This window comes from Diospyros lotus, chromosome 2 (assembly GCF_014633365.1).
Source record: "Diospyros lotus cultivar Yz01 chromosome 2, ASM1463336v1, whole genome shotgun sequence".
Classification (NCBI taxonomy): Eukaryota; Viridiplantae; Streptophyta; class Magnoliopsida; order Ericales; family Ebenaceae; genus Diospyros; species Diospyros lotus.
This window is the reverse complement of record NC_068339.1, coordinates 20184677-20202590: the sequence shown is the minus strand read 5'-3', so window position 1 is coordinate 20202590 and position 17914 is coordinate 20184677. Positions and strand designations below refer to the sequence as shown.

The following is a 17914-nucleotide window of genomic DNA, read 5'->3' as shown; positions in this document are numbered from 1 at the left end:
GAAGAAGGAACAGACGCACAGCGAAGAAAAGAGAGAAATTTTGGGGAAAAATTTCAAGATTTAATGTGGTTAATCGTGATTTAATTAGCCAGGTACGTAAATAAATATGTATTAAACATTCTCTATGGTTAAAATTTTATTTTGGGCCTAATTTTATTAATTTTGGAAGTTTAATCTATTTACAGCGTATATTAATTTGGTGATGTTTAAGCGTGAAAACGCTATAAACGGCTAGATACAGGCAAGCTCTCATCTACCCTTGCGATTTTTTTTCTATTTTATAAACCCCTCACTTTTCCTTAACTCATTTCGATATCGCGTATTAATTATATATATATATATATATATATGTGTGTGTGTAAACACAGTGTATGGCGTGAAGGCCACTGTGTGTGTGTGTAATGGGCAATGAAGTTAGATGAAGTTAGAATAAAAGAAAAGAATAGGAATTTATGCCACTGTTTGTAAATTAGGATGCGTTAAGTTAATTTTATTATATATTAATTAATTAAGTATATATATATTGAGGATGTTATTGATGTAATATAATTTAAATCAAATATAAGATTTGTCGGGGTTTTATTTACGGTGTGCCTACGTGGGATTTTAGGCGGTTAAATTATTTATATTACACGGTTAGATTTAATTAAATGCGAGCCAGGATTTTAATAATCGCTATTAAATGTTTTACTTCGCAGCGGGAGTGCAAGAAAAGCAAGGAACGGCCATGTAAAGGCAAGTTCCTAACCCTCTCCTCGTGCTTTTCAATTCCCGTGAAAGACCCCGTGATTTCTCGTATTTAGTCTTCTCCCTTACTTTGTTTTGGCACTTAGCCTTATCTGTTGAATTATTATTCATTTGTTTTAATTAAATTAAATCCGAGACTTCTAGCATTTTATTTGTTGTGAGCCTATCGGGGTTTGTACCGCCCCCACTCCTTTTGGGAATGATGCCGGACCTAGCTTGGGAACTAGGTTCCTAGACGGGCGAGTTTATTTATGATTTTATCGGGCTTATTTACAGTTTTTCTCAGATTTATTTATGGTTCGGTTAGAGCTATCGAGCAGTAGGGCAGGGGTCGGTTGTTGGTGACGCTGGGGTAGACTATTATACGGCCCTAATGTGGACCGTCGGGTGGATACTCCTAGTCACTGGCCGTTGACCGGTGCCACGCACTGCTGACTAGCTCTGCCGGTATGTGATTTACTGCATGATTAGATACCTTGTATTATTGTTCATGATTTGATATGCACATGGGTACGGGATGCATGTTGGGATATTCATTTATTGAGTATGCTTGGACACGGACATTCTAGCTTGGTTAGGTTGCATCCAGCACGGCATATGCATGGCGTGTGGTTTACTATGTGGGCGGAGCATGGCCTGATGCCTGGATGTATGGGCGTCTTGTATCACATTGATGCTCACTACGCCATTGCATTTCTATGTGCATTGCATGGATACTGGTAGTATTTAGTTCTCGGACGGGAGTACCGTTCTGAGGGAGCCTATGGCTAGGTTGTCGGGAGTACCGACGGATACGGGTGACGGGAGCACCGACCCGGGATTGCGCGCGTAAGTTTGTGGAGATATTTGTTGCCTTTCAGGGCAGCGGCAGGTTGGTATGGGACTTGGGTGCCAAGTGTCTTATGTGGGCCCCAAGAACCGGTATGTGCTTTTATTTTGTTATGCTATTGAGCTGTTGTGTTGTAGCGTCTCATGGCTTGTGTGTACCTGGGGGTTTGTTCTGGAGAGAGATTTCTGGTTTTGTGTAGCCTGTAGCCTTTCTTTCCTTATGCTTACTGAGTCTCTCGACTCACCTTGCTTTCCATCATTCCAGGTAGTGGCGGCGTGGGACATGGCAAGGGAGTCAGCTTATAGCGGTAGAGTCAGTATGGTGTACAGGCAGTCCCGTCAATCCCTGTCAACTCTGATGGTTGTGTAGGGTCTACTCTCTTATCTTCGTACTGTGTCAGGTCATTTCTCGAGTCTCGTGTGTGTCAGCACATGAGTTTGTATTCTTTTACTTAACTTGTGACTGCTATGTTAGCGGGGTACCCATAGTGTATGCATGTGTTTTTCTTCGTTTCCGTTGCTCTCATACTTGAGTATGCATGCCGGGGTGGTTTTTGTCTCGTGTTTCATTATTTTTCTCCTCCCGTAGGCGCTCCCGTTCGGGTAGTTCGGGTGGTTGGGGATATCCGAGCGGGGGTGCTTACAAAGGGCTTCCTCTCTCCCTTGAGCAAATGGGCCAAGGCCTATTTCTCTTCCAAATGGAAGGTTAAGGGCTTATGGCCCGACTTTTATTTGAGCTGCCAATAAGAGTGTTTGAACCGTCGCTTCAATTCTGAGCTGAAGCCTATGAAGGTAACCCGAACCATCATTATCGCCTTGGGATTCATTAGGAAACACAAACCCAACAAAGGCTTTCGTAGAAAAGATCAAACAGAAAAGATTAGGAGAAGATGGAGAAAAAATAACATAGTTTGAATGGATTTCAAAGGTTATTGGAAAATTGAGAAACTCGTCAAAAAAAACTAGTCTGACAAGTAGCAAAACCCCTTTTCAACTGGAAAAAAAAAAGAGAAAAAAAATAAATGAGAAAAAAAGAAGAAAAAAAAATGCTAGAAGTTGATTGTTACATGTCATTAGCGATGAAGAACAAGCCAAAGAAAACGACCAAAAGGTGCAAATAAGAGGCGTGCAACACATGCACCAGAGTATGTGAGACACATGTAAGCCAAGTCACGTGTGCCCCTACACGTTATGAAGAAAATATATATATATATAATGAGAAAAATTATAGAAAAATAAATAAAAATATTTGGAAATATATTAAGTGCTCAAAAAATATTTCAAGGCCTAGAAAAATATTTTCGAGAGCATCGAAACCATAAACAATAAGCTAGAAGTTGAGAATGACATTTTTTAATTTTTCTCCAAACATAATTAAGGTATGAACGTTTTATTATATAATTGACATAAAAATACATGATTGCATAGCATTATGTTGAATAATATAAAATAAAGTGTGAAAAATAATTTTACACGTCAATTTTTTATTTGTTTGGGAAAGTTCATGTAAATGTGTGTTCTGTGATATTTTGATATTATGGATTCTTAGAAATAAGTCTTACATAGCCTTATGTTGATTTCATAATATTACGATAATAAAGTATAAAAAAAAATGGACATACAAATGTCAGTTTCTATTATTGAAAAGTTTATGTGAAAGTGTAATTTGTGATATTTCGATATTATCATTTGTTGAAATTGGTTATTCATGTTATATATCTTGTTTAAAAATATCTTCAAAACATATAGTTTACCCCCAAATATATTTTCTTTACAAAGTATATATATATATATATAGATGTGACAGATGATCTGCAAATAAAGGTATATTGACTGATGAACAACATGAAGAATATAATTTGCTCACTTGAGTTCTATATTTAATTGCATGTTTATAATTTACTTGTTTCAAATATGTATTCTTATCTTATTGTATTTTAAATAAATTGACATTGTTATTTAAATTTATAAATATTAGAAGTTATACTTGATTTTAGCTTTGATCTAAACTACATTTTGTGCTATACTATATTACCTACCTTTAACCTTATTTTATTGATATTGTTGTCTTAAAGGGATAAAGGGAAATTTTAAGATTTTTTTGAGTCAAAGTGTAATTAGATAAAAAAAAAATCAAATTCTCAAAATTATAACACGTTTAGAAAAATAGGATGTTACATGCTGGCCTTAAAATTGACACAAGTCATGGCTAAGTGAGCCAAATTCTTTTGTTAACTCTAAGAAATTAATTAATAATAAATAAGGAGCTTATTATTGAGTCAATTTGTTCATATTAATTAAATTCTGATGATTGATAAAAAAATAATAATATACATATTATAATATTTTTGATGATTAACAAAAAGAGTATTTTTATTAAATATAGTATCGAATTATTTTTGATTAATTTATAAAATATTTTTTCATACCATATGTATTATCAAAAATATTATTTTCTATTAATAAAATTTGTATATAATTTTTAGATTAATTTATAAAATATTTTTCATAATATATATTACCAAAAATATTATTTTCTATTAACAATATTTTTTAATATTAATTTATTAAATATTTTTTTATAGCATATGTATTATTAAAAATATTATTTTCTATTAAAAATATATTTTAAATTAATTTATAAAATATTTTCATAACATATGTATTATCAAAAATATTATTTTCTATTAAAAATATTTTTTAATATATTTTTAAGATTAATTTATTAAATATCTTTTTATAACATATGTTGTCAAGGCCTGCTCCCGAATTACCAACTAACATAAGAAATTCGTGAGAAGATCCATTCAAGATGGATACAAATATAAGACATCAATCAAAAAAATTTATAAAAAATTATTTTTATTTCCATATTTGCTTACTATCAAAAAGAGGCATAACAAATATTACATCATTCATTTATGGCTTACTACTCATACACTTTCAAAATGAAAGGCTCTAATACTATAAATACAAAATGAAGCCCTCCAAATTACACTCATAGATCTTTGAAATCGAGACATCTTTGTACACATTTATCTAAAATTCGCCCAAAATAATTATCTTCATTTTCCCTGGAATGACAAAAGAAGTAAGAGTAAGTCACAAGGCTCAGCAAACATATAGCAAATGGGAGCATCAATAAAGTAGTATATGAAGACATGAATAACTCAGAACCAAAGAAAAATCACTTCCCAACATTTAGACAACCATTAGGTTCATGCCTTCTATACTTAACAACAACATCCTGAGAGGCAATCATTTCTTTATATTTTAACAAAACTCATTTTAAATTTTCATAAGATATATATGCACATGCACAACAATTGGCATACAAGGTTTCTCTAACCATATGCATCATAACATACATTTCACAATAGTACCAAACTCCTTTTTCCCATGCCATGGACATCATACATGCCATGCGTTATTCCTATCATCATGCACATAAAACCATAACAAAGAAACCCATGTGACCCCCAAGGTTGCCACTACTATGCATACATGCATATATTATGAAGGATACTTATCATTTAATTGAATGTCATGCTTTTAAAGAATCATTGCATAACTCATGCCTCAATTTACAAATGGATGATTTTCCCATGCATCACAACAGCTCAAATAACCAATCATCCATGCAGATGTATATATGCTCAAATATCCAACACATCCATACAGATGTATATATATACACACAAATACCAAAATTCCAATAGCCACTCCTGACTCGAGAAACACCTATCGAGTTTATGGTCACTTTACCCGCATTAGGCTCTTATAGGATATTCTCTTTTATACATGCAGACTTAGCTGTCGCGCCCAAAATAATAATAATGGCGCAAATTATAACATCAAACATGCATATGCTAATTCAAGTACATACCACATCATGAGTGACCACCATAGTACATACAAGCCTTTTACACATAGTGTATACCTATGGCTATATGCATAACACATGCATGCCCTTCTTTAAACTATTAGTGTCCAATGATAATTACCATGCCATGCTTAACGCACTTCATGTAAGCCATGATTCCACCATCATGCATCAAATCCAAAATTGTAAAACATATCATGATTAATATCCTTAGTGATTCATGAAGGCATTTCTTTCATCGAAGACTCTTCTATATCATAAAAGATTATTTAGGGCTTTACTAGGTTGCTTCATAATTTAATTCGTGCACACATGAAATTATATTATCATTTCTCAAATTCTCTCGACTTAACTTGCATACCCAAATGGTTTAAGTGGGCTCAACATGATTATGACCAACAATTCAATCATTTAAATAGGTGTCATCATAGAAGGCGAATGGTCATCCATTGAGTAACAACCTATCTTAATAATCATGCTTAATTTGGATTGGGAAAGCTTTAACAGACTCAAATAAAATCCAAAATATATGATATTATATATCAAATTGAATTCCTCGAAGTCTAGTTTATGGCACTTCAAACGAATCGCAATTCCAATTTCTACATCAAAAGTTATGGCCAAAATAGCTAAACACGCGCAGTGCAGTCAAGTTGCAGTTGAGTCAACTTAAGGGCAAATCTGAGTCAACTTGCCTGAAACCAAGTTGATTTGACTTCCCAAACGAGTCAACTTGGCCGAGAACAAAAAAAACTCGCCAAAAATCCACCAAAAACACACAAAATGGACACCAATCACTCAAAAACTCTCATTCTAACTTCCTAACCTATAATGCCATTCCATGAAAGAAAAATGGGATGAAATATACCCCATGGAGACTTCCAAAGGGACCCCAAAACCATCTCAAATGTAAAACCGACTAGTTTTTCGAGAAAAATAGAAAAAAATCCAAACTTCTTCAAAAATGATTTTTAGTAAGAAAATAAGGCACACAAGGTCGTATTCTTATACATTAAAAACGATGAGAATGAGGAATTGCATGAAAGGAAAGGAACAATAGAAATTTACACAACTCGATAAAAAGGTGCAAGAAGAACTTGCCTCGTTGAAGAAAATCGAAAAGAAGAAAAGCCTTCCGATGAAGTCAACATCTCCATTTCTTGAAGCTCCAAACAAGGAGATAAATAGAAGGAGAAAAAGAAGAAGAATGAGAAACTTCCGTCAGGAAAATAAGAAAAATGAAGAAGGAGCATGAAGGCATGAAAGGAAAGATGGGGAGAAGTGGGCTGCCAACCATTCTCCCCTCGAAAAATACCAAAATGCCTTCATATACACATAACACAAAATATCACATGCCCAATTTTGCCATTTTTCTTATTCCTTTCTTACTTTTTTTTATCAAACCAATTATATAATCCCCTTTTTGCCATCATCTTTAATCAAAAAGCAAGCTCATTTTTGACAATTGACACAATTCTCATTTTCATTTAATTTAAAAGATAATTTACAATTGGGCTCAAGCCCAAATCAATAATTCAACACATAATTGGCCCAATGAGCCAACTTTATAACTTCATTTAATACAACAAAATTTCACATGGGCCTAACCAATTTTCAAAGCCCAATTTATATCATTCCCATTTATTTCATTACTCATTAATATATACCACTTCAAAAATATGGGCTCAAAGCCCATTTCAATGGTCAAATTCCGAGTGGCTCATTTCCATCCTAGGTTCCAATCAATATCAATCTGATTTAATTAAAACACAACCCACTAATACATGGGCTCAGGCTCAAATGGACAACCCAATCCATTAATTTAACACATAATTTATTACATACATTTGCCACATAAACTATCTCACATTTAATTTAATATGGGCAAAATTTTCAATGCTCATAAATAAAATATTAATAACTCTTAGACCCACCAATGGATCGTTACATATGTATTATTAAAAATATTATTTTTTATTAAAAATATTTTTATAACATATTGTATAACAAAAAGAATTTAACACCATGATTCAAATCCAACAAGTCCAACCTTCCATTACCAGCTAATCTACAAGACTCTTTAGTTATATGAGTGCATATATTAAATTTAAGTTCTACTAAACTTTTCTGCCGATAACGATTAGAATTTTTACAGTTGGAAAAGTATCTAAAATGCCTATAAATACTCTCAAACTCATTTTTTGAGTATTCAAGTGCTTTCATTGCATATCCAAAACACTCAAAAGCTCTCAAATGCTTTCAAACAAAAGCATCAAGTAATCCAAGACTCTCGAAATATTATTACACATCCACCAAAGAGCCATAAGTGATAGGGCTTAATTGTTTACATATTTTTACCTAATTTTTGTCTTAACCTTATGTTATTTTTCCTGCATAATGTATATTTATATGAATTTTATAGTATTTTAATCTTTTTTTGTAGGAACCCACAAAGAATATCATTTCGAAGATTTGAGCGTAAAAAGAAAGAAAAAAATAAAATATTATAAAGTAATTAGTAAATTTAATATTATATTAAATTAATATTATAATATAATTAAAAAATATTTATTTATTAATAATTAAATATATATTATAGTATTTTATCTATATATGAGATATGATATTATAATTAATTAAATATTTATTAAAAATAAAATGTATATTATATTACATTATATATTAAATTATAATATTTATATATATCTATTATATACTATACTAAATAAATGGCGTGAATGCCATGTGAATATTACATATATATATATATATTATTAAATAAGTCCATGGCAGTGACGTGAATTGGAATTGGCTAGGGCTAACTTCATGCCCACATATATATATTATAATAAGGCCAGTGAGACTGGAGGGAGGTCACAGCATGCATAGATATATATATATTATCTATTGAGAAAGAATTGAAGGGGGGAGTAGGCCAGTGAGACTGAAGGGGGCTCTGGGCGGCGCATAGAGGAAGGAATTGGGAAGCCACAAGAAAGAAGACGAATTGGACTTGAAACGGAAGCTGCAAGGGAAGAAGACGCCTCACGCACCAGCCAATCTCACGCACGAGAACGATTCACGCTAGCAACGGCCGCACCCAGATCTATTTTAGATCTAGGCAGGGAATTTTTTCTCTATTTAATTTTTTTTATTTTAATAATATCTAACTAAATTATTTTAGTTAGGGTTTGGGTGGATTTTGTTTTTGGGATTATGTGATTATTTGTTTAGTTTGATTTAAAACCCGATTATTATTGGCGTAAAAAATTTATATTGTTATGTTTAATGTTTTAAAAGATTGGTCACATTTTAATAATTTAATGATTTATACATGATTAACTAAAGGATTGTTATAAATTAGATTCATAAGTAATATAAATCACATGCTAGATTATGAGATCGAAAGATGATTAGTTCATGTGTGAGAATTGAGGAAATTTAGTGAGTTAGATCCCCTTTCGAGATTAGAGGTTTTCAAAAAACTTAATGCTTATTTATTTCATTGATATCTGCTCATAAATTTGACAGTAAAATTGAAGTAATAAAGGATTAATATAACTTGAAAAAGCTTATTAATTAATTGAGGGAAATCCATCATCACATGTAAATAATTATAAAATACTGTATGAGTATTTTTGATTTTGAATTGAATTGAATAAATAATTGTATAACTCAGATTGAATGAAATCTAAACCTTAGTGTACTCATTAATTAATTTTTCTCACAAAGAATCTAGTTTTTCATTTATTTTTTTTATTGATCCGATTAATTAATTAGTTCAACTTAAACTAATTAAAATTGTTTTAGTATTGTGAACTAGTTCTCGTGGGATTGACACTCTTTTCATTTTTAACTATATGCATATTTGATTAGGGTACACTTGTCCGAATTAATTGTGCATAAATCATACATCAATAAGGCAAGAAAAGAAAAATTCTTTAAGTCTTCTACGATAAATCCGAACTTCTTTATTTGAGATTACAAATTTATTTATTTATTTAAATATTATTGTCTTGTATATTTTGTTCTTAATTGCTTATTTGTGTCCAAATGTGGAAAAATTATTTGTAAATATTTAAATTATCATTGAGGTTTGTATAGGTTTTCTAGAACCATTAAAATCTAAATAAATTTAGTTTCCAAGATAAATTAGGGAAAAAATTTTGATCCAGTGGTTATCTAGAACCCGTTGTAATCTAGGTATATGTCTAATTTTCAAGGTGAGTTAGTGTAGAAATCTTGATGATTTTGATTTAATAGAACCCCGATGGTGGTTAGATCTTGGAAGAATTGATTAGGTATGTATGAAAACATTGAATCACTATAAATTGTGTTGTATCTTATATTATTTATTCTTGTTATATTTTGTGGTTTACATTAATTATTCATCTCAAATATAATTTTTATATTTATCAAATATATATTCTTAAATAAAATCATTAATCAAGAATATTTATTAAAAAAAAAATATTTGTCAATTTGCACAATATTACATCTTATTTTCAGAACATTCAATTACTTAGGCTGCGTTCTCTTTGCTTTTTAATTTTCAGTTTTGAGTTTTGAATTCATTTTCAGTTTTCTGTTTTGATAATCTGTTTTTAGAAAATTGAAAACGCGTTCTCTTTATCATTTTGAAAAACTATTTTTCAAAACAGAAAATTAGAAAACGCGTTCTCTTTGAAATTCTGAAAATATTTTTTTAATGATATTTTATTCAATAAATTTGATTATTAAATAAATTATAAATATTTAATGTTAATATATTATTAAAAAAATATATACATTTTAAAGTTAATGAATTTTGTAATATTTTTTTCCATTACAATAATAAAATATGAATAAATAAATAAATAGATGTATTTTGAGTTTAGAGTTTGTTTTGAATGAAAACACTCAAAACAATTTTTTGTTGTTTTGAGTTTTCTTTACAATTTTTTTTTTGTTTTCAAAAATGCATTTTTAAAAACAGTAAAGAGAACGCGTTTTCATTATTTTAGAAAATTGAAAACTAAAAATGACTTGAAAACAACAAAGAGAACGCAACCTCAATCTTCTATTTTCATTATTTACTTTTTTTAAATTCACTATAAATTATTTTCCTATGCGACACTTAGGATGTTTACCTTTAATGGCCTTATCTTTCTATCTAAACTCTTGTGTTGGATTTAGTTTATCAAAATGAGGTCTTTTATGTATGCTTATTTTCATGGATTGAATTTACTTTAATTCATTATTTGTATTAAGGAATCTAAATTTTTAATTTATTTTAAAATACTAAATTTAAAAGAAAAGAAAAAATAGAATTTTCGAGCATCCCAACTAGAAATCTTTTAAAGCCCTTAAAATAAATTTCTAACTCACTATCACTCAATATATGAATATAACAGTTGTTTGTTTCCACTAAAATAAAATGTCGTGTTTTAAAAAAAGCTTAATTCTTATAACAAATTTAACATGTTTACATGACATGTCACGATTTAATAAAGTTTTCAAAACCTATGTTTCAAGGACTTTTTCCCTTTGAACCGCTTGATTTGTCTAGAACGTTTGAATATTCTAATGGATGAACATTCCAAATAAGAAACCCCCACAAATAAAATATTTATATAAAATATGTACATGAAAAAAAATACAAGATATTACTCCATTACCCTAAGCACCTCTTGGAATGTCCATTACCACATCGAGTCTAAATGTAGCATAGAGCATAAATAGCATGGCTATATATAATTATGGATGCAAATAATAAGGCTAAACATAATATATTTTCAAGATTAATTTGTCACGTAACATGAAAATGCCACGAAATAAGAGTTTGTAAGTGTGAGAAATTGACCTTTGGGATATTTTTGAAATAGATTTTGCTCACTTTCTTAACCTCTTTTGTCATCTTGATGGAAGATTCTTTTTTTCCTTCACTAGTTTTTTTCTTCTTTCCTTCCTTCTATATTTTACTCTTATCTACTCTTATCTCTTACACTTGCTTTAACTCCCTCAAATGGGAGATCATCCCCTCATCTCCCATTTTATAGCATCTCTAATTTTTTTCATAAAAAAATCAACTACCTTAGGAGATTTTTTATTTATTTTTATTTTTATTCTCTTTTGTGAAATGTATACATATTTGATATGAGAGAAAAGAGAAAGAGGAAAGGAGTTAATGGGGATCAATGGAGATGACTTCCAAACCATCCCTTTTTGGTGCAAAAAGGTTGCCTAAGGTAGCAACCCTTTGATGTAGCGTGCAACTGGCAATTGCTTGCCGCACCAAGTTGGGCTATGGGTCCCTTTCATGGAAAAAGACCTCACGCCCCAAGTGGTGCTTGGCGGTTTGACACATGAACTAAATAAATTATTCTCTAGATTGAATTTGAATTGATTTAACTTCAAGCATCTAAATATTTTAAAAATAATTTGAGGTGTTACAACTAGAGTCACCTTGAAAGTCAAAATATTGATCAATATAAAGGTTATCCCTAATATACAGCTACACCAAGGAATTTAGATCTTAGATAGACAATGTTACCTAGAGATAATCTATCCAAGTAGAAGATAACAACTAAAGTATTCTCCCAATTCAGACAAAGATATTCTTCGCAAAATATAATTCAAGTAGAAGGTATGAGTACACCAATCTCATAAACCATCTTCTAAAGGTTTTTACCCAAATTTAAGCCCTCAATGTGAGGCAATCCATACAATCTCAAAAGCATATAAATCCAAACCAAATAAGGAAGAACACAAGATATAGGCATTCCAAGCTTTTTTGGTAGCATGCGTCTTAATCTCCATGAACCTAGGATAGGATATTCCATGCTTATCCAATAATTCGAATCAATGCCATTTCTAAACTCACAGAACTAGAGAGAATCAACCCATCTTTTGTGTTATAAGTGAGTCAATTAATTCTTATTGTCCTTTTCACAAAACTCAACCTAAAATGTATATAAAAATCTTAAGGGGTGGGCAAGATACTGTATCATATTCTATTCTTGATGCCTATAAATTATCTCTAAAATACTATACTGACTTAAATATCAGAGTAACATTATCTCGATTAAGTGTAAGGCTAAATTAGTTGTGCAAGTGTAAGGCTAAATTAGTTCAGGACAAAGTTTGAAATTTGTGGAAGTCTTTCAAACTCAATTGGTAGTCGATTTTAACATCATCATGTATCTTCTAGTCTTTTTCTTCAATTCTCACGCTCAATACTCTCTCTTTCCTCTTGTTTTATTTTTCCATTATTAGATCTTTTAAAAACTTTCTCGAAATTTGGAAGTCATCGAAGAGTTTTTCTAAAGAACCCTAGATGGTCCTAAACTTTGGTATGTAAGAAACACAAAGAACATGGAGAAAGGGATCATTCCAAAATACTCCAATCATCGAGCCATAACCCACCCCTTGTTTCAGCTATACTAATTCACTAGTTATGGAAATCAATGAAATAAAAAAGGCACTCGACTTATACATCGTCATTGTTATTTCTACCGAACACAAATTCAATAAATAAATGAGAATAATAATATTTATCTTGATATACATACATACATATATATGTATATATATACATGTATAGTCGTCATTATCAGGTTTTGCACATTGTGAAGATGAAGAACTAGAATGAAAGGTTAAAACATCCCATCCTTACCTTCAAGATGTCTTAAGAAATGGCTATAATTAATTATGAATTGAAAAGTTTTCGTCTTGTTTATAAGGTGCGATGACTATATAAATTGAGAATAATAATAGATATTCTACTTAGATAGTATTTGTTAATTAATATATAAATTAAAAAAAATAAAATATAAAAAATATTTCAGACTTTTGTTATTTTTAATGTATTTATTAAACTTATCTGGCAACATTTGAAAAAGAAGTCACGTAATTTTTTATTTAATATTTTTTAGATATGTTTATCTCTCCCCCTCCAAATAAGCATATATTAGACTTTACATATAAGAAAAAAATTATGCATATATCCTCTAATGCATTTTAAAAAATTTAACAGATAATTTGATAAAAATCTTAAAATACTTTCCAATTTTATTTGACAATTCCATATCTTGATTCAAAAAATATTTTAACTTTATCTTACTTATTTTAACAAATGCTACTTTAGTGAATTAATTTATTTGAGGTGAATTGGATAAAAATTAAAAGAAAATAGATGTAGATTGAGAAAAAAAATCAGAGGGACAAGGTCATTTTAACTCACATGCCCAGTACATATTTTTAAGTAATTTTATTTAATTTGTATAAATATCAATTTGTTTATTTCTATCTAATTAATATATATATATATATATATTGCTTAAAAAAATCTTTCCAATCTTGAGAAATATAGGATGTGAGGACAAAAGTGGGGAAGAGATGATGTTCCCATATTTGAAGACTAATGGTAGTTAATAACATATATATATATTTGAGGACAAAAATGGGTATTAATTATTTTTGTGTTTTTTAAAAATGTCATCAAACTCTTTCAAATTTATTTTCACACAACATATATCTTTTATCATTAACCAATGATAGTTAATTTTGTAAAAAATATATATCCCAAAATACTATCTTTTTTTTTTTCTAAAATTATAAAAAAAATAAAATTAAAAAAATTACACTTGTGGTTGAAACCCATAATGGGTTTCAATTTCGAAACATTGAAGGTAGCTTCTAACAAACTCAAAATTGATTGTGATTCCAAATCTAAAATCGACTCTCATTCTTCCTTTCTTTTCACATTCTTCTTGAAATCTCAATGATGATAAGCTTTATGATTAGAGTGGCAACTTTCTTAGAGAGACGAGTTTATGTCAGTGGGAGATGTGTGGGAGTGAGGGATGAGATGATGACTATCGACAATGGCATTATAACAAATTTTGAATTTAGAGCCATTTAAAAATGTCTTAATAGAAAATTTATAGGGACATTTTAACTATTGGGGCATTAATAATAATATCGCATGTAATCATGCCCAAAAACATATTAAAGCACTTACAAATGTCTCAAAAATAACTATAAATTTAAGTTTGTTGTGATATTTAAAAATGTCTAAAAAATCACTATAAATTTATTCTTCACATTCCCTACAAGACATTCTCTTAACTCCAACTTACCCATCCTCTCAGCTTGAACCCTGAACCTTTTATTCTTCTTGCACACGCTTGACCACCTAATCTACACATCATCTTATTAATATATGTTATTAATTTTATATTATATTTAAGTTTCATTAGAATTATTCTATTGGGACACTTAAAATTTGTCTATTAGGACACTTCTTCAAAATGTCTCGTTAGAATTATTTTAATAGGACATTTCAAAAATTCTGTTATATTAGATTTGTCTATTAGGCCATTTTATCGACATGCCTCATTAGAATTATTTTATTGGGATGTTTTTTTAAATTGTGTCTTAAAATGATATTTTATAGGGCACTTAGATTTGTTTATTAGGACACTTAATTGTTATGCCTCATCAAAGTTATTATATTAAGACACTTCTTTAGATTATGCTTTAAAATGATATTTTAGAGGATATTTTTTTAAAAATGTACTAAAAAATATGTCTCAACAAATCAATTTTGTTGTAGCATAGTGACCATAAAATGTGGATAAACCTTGTTGTGAGATGTGAATAATGGATTGTGATGGATAGTGTTCTACACAAGGCCGGCCTTGAGATGTTAGGGGTCCTAAACAAAATTTTATATAGGACCCTTATATTTAAAAATAAAATTACATATAACAAATACAAATAAATTTATTTTACTATATAAAAACATTCAAAATTTTCAGCCCAAGACTTCTTTCTTGGACTAAAAATTTTATTTATTACATATATTATTATATATATTATATATACATATATATATAAAAGTGGCATTAACAGTTGCAGCTCGAGGAGAAGAGGGGGTGGTTTTCAAATTTCTCCAATTGTGCTTGCAACTTGTCACCTACATCAAATCAATTTATTATCTTCTTTTTATTAGTTTAATTTTTTAATTTAAAATTAATTAAACATAAAACGGGTCCAAACTAATTTTAGATGGGTCCATGCCTACAAGGCCACCTGGGTCCATGCCAACAAAGCCACAACTGGCCTTGGTGGGGGGACCCAAGGCAACTACCTTGATTGCCTACCCTCGTGATTGACCTTGATTTTACAAATGAAATCTTATGGTAAAAGAGGTTAGACTTGTTATGAGAGAGAATGGAAGGGAGAGAACATGGTGCCATTGTGACGAGAGTTGGTGTCTCATTAAAAAAATGTGAATTTATTGGAACTCATATGGATTTCAAGAGAAGAGAAAAGAAAGAAGGAACTTTATTGCACTTTCCCATTGAAGACTCATTAAAAATAGAAAAGACGGTCAATAACGATATAGAGACATGTATGTCTGTATGAGAGAGAGAGAAGTGAGAATTGTTTTTTTTAAAAATAGACGAAATGATCAATTTGCATGATCAAGAATAAACAAAGGAGGTTGAGAGGTAAACAAAAAGAAAAAGATAAAATAAAGATAGGGAGAACGGCTTTTTTGACATTTGAAAATTTCAACTGCAATTCATAAAATTAAGGGTATCCTTTTAATTTGCTATTATTTCTATCAGATTTATGCAGGTCTTTCTCATGCAAAACGTTGGACCAAAGATAAAGACCATACAAGGGAAGACCTTGCGGTCTTGGAACCTGCAAGGAAGGACAAAATGAATTAATTAATCCGCAAGAGAATCTTCGTCGCGGGGATAGCTCAGTTGGGAGAGCGTCAGACTGAAGATCTGAAGGTCGCGTGTTCGATCCACGCTCACCGCATTTTGTTTTTTTTATAATCATTTATCTTGTAAGTTTTCCCGCTGCTTCTTCCATGGGCTGATTATATTTAATTCACCATTTGGTTGGGCTCTGGGCCCTTCTTAGAGTAAATGATGCCCTCTTTCAAACCATGCCTAAAAAAAAAATCAAATCATTAACCATATTATTTATTATTATTTTGATAGAATTAATTAATTCAGCAAGAATTTTAAGGCTTAAATTTAAATTTTCTTTGGAATGTGGCTGGCCCTTAAAAAAAGAATCAGGTTGGCCTAAATCCATCATTCCTGTCTTATAATTCTATCCCATGTGTAAGTGTGAATTAAATATCTAACTTTTTATGAGTATAGGTTGTGACTGTATTTGGATTTATCTGGCAGGCGAAGTGGGAGGAAGACTATCCATCCCCATGACTGATCAGGCAAATCTCGAAATTTGGGTTATTAAAAAAAAAATAAGAAGATAAAATAGAACTTTGTTTTAACAAGTACCATGATAATATAATTGATGGGTTTTTTTTTTTTTTTTAAATTACCTCTTTGTTTTAGAATTCACCAACAATGGGTTTTGGAATCTATTACTGATAGGTTCTACTTTTCTTGAAATGTGCTTCTTTTAAATCAACTAGTGGTAAATTTGTGCGATACACATGAGAGTTTAACTTAAAATAAAATATTAAATTCGTTATTTTAAATAATTTTAACAGAATTGATAATTACAATTTTCTTTATTTCTTTTAATACTCAGTCTTTTATCAAAATTTAAGTTTAATTAATCATTCGTTATTCAATATGTTAATGGAGAGTATTCTAAATTCAATGTACGGTCATTCAATGTACTAAAAAATAATTAACACATTAAGTAAGTTACTTGGCAAAATACTTATAAATTTTTTTTATTTATAAATAAATATTATAAAATTTATAATATATCCACTCGAAGATGTTCTTTATTTTCTATTTATTATATTATAAATATAAATTAAAATTCTTAAATGTGAGTAAGAATAAGTTTTTCAATAATAACAAACTTTACAAATATGAATTTTGATTTCTTCTATAATTTTAAAAATGTGATACCTACTTTTGTATATATAAAGATATTATATATTATTATATTATATAAAGATAAAATTTTATTTAATGGATAATTTTATATGACTTAATTAATACTTTAAGTGTCTATTCATATTTCTCATAAATAGTATTTATTTTGATTGATTGACAGATTAATTAAATATTTAATATTCACATAATAATGTATTGAAAAACCCATTATTAGAATTGAAAAACTCGTGTATTTAAAATCTATTATTAATTTTACAGTAATTAATATTTATTATTTCAAAACAATTAAAAATTTTAAATTATTAATACAATAAGTATTAAATGTAAATTATTAATGCAAGTTTTGGGAGATTTTTTTTTCAGACTATCATACTTTTATATATATATATAGATAATTGAATAGGTTTTTCAAAAAAAGTCCATCGTTTATGGTTTTGACTAAAGATTTGTTTGTGGAGAGCTAAAACAAGTTTTAGTGGCTCTTTTTTTTTATATAGATATTTTTTTCATTTTGTTTTCATTTAATTTGGTTATTTTTTATTTCATTAGGGTTTATCTTAATTTAATTAAT

The 17914-nt window shown here is 29.6% G+C and overlaps 1 non-coding gene across 1 annotated transcript; it reads left to right on the top strand.

Annotated features, from left to right (window-relative positions):
• Window positions 1–16203: 16203 nt before the first annotated feature.
• On the top strand, window positions 16204–16276 carry TRNAF-GAA (transfer RNA phenylalanine (anticodon GAA)). Its single transcript has one exon. It is a non-coding gene; the product is annotated as a tRNA-Phe (tRNA).
• The last annotated feature ends 1638 nt before the right edge of the window (window positions 16277–17914 follow it).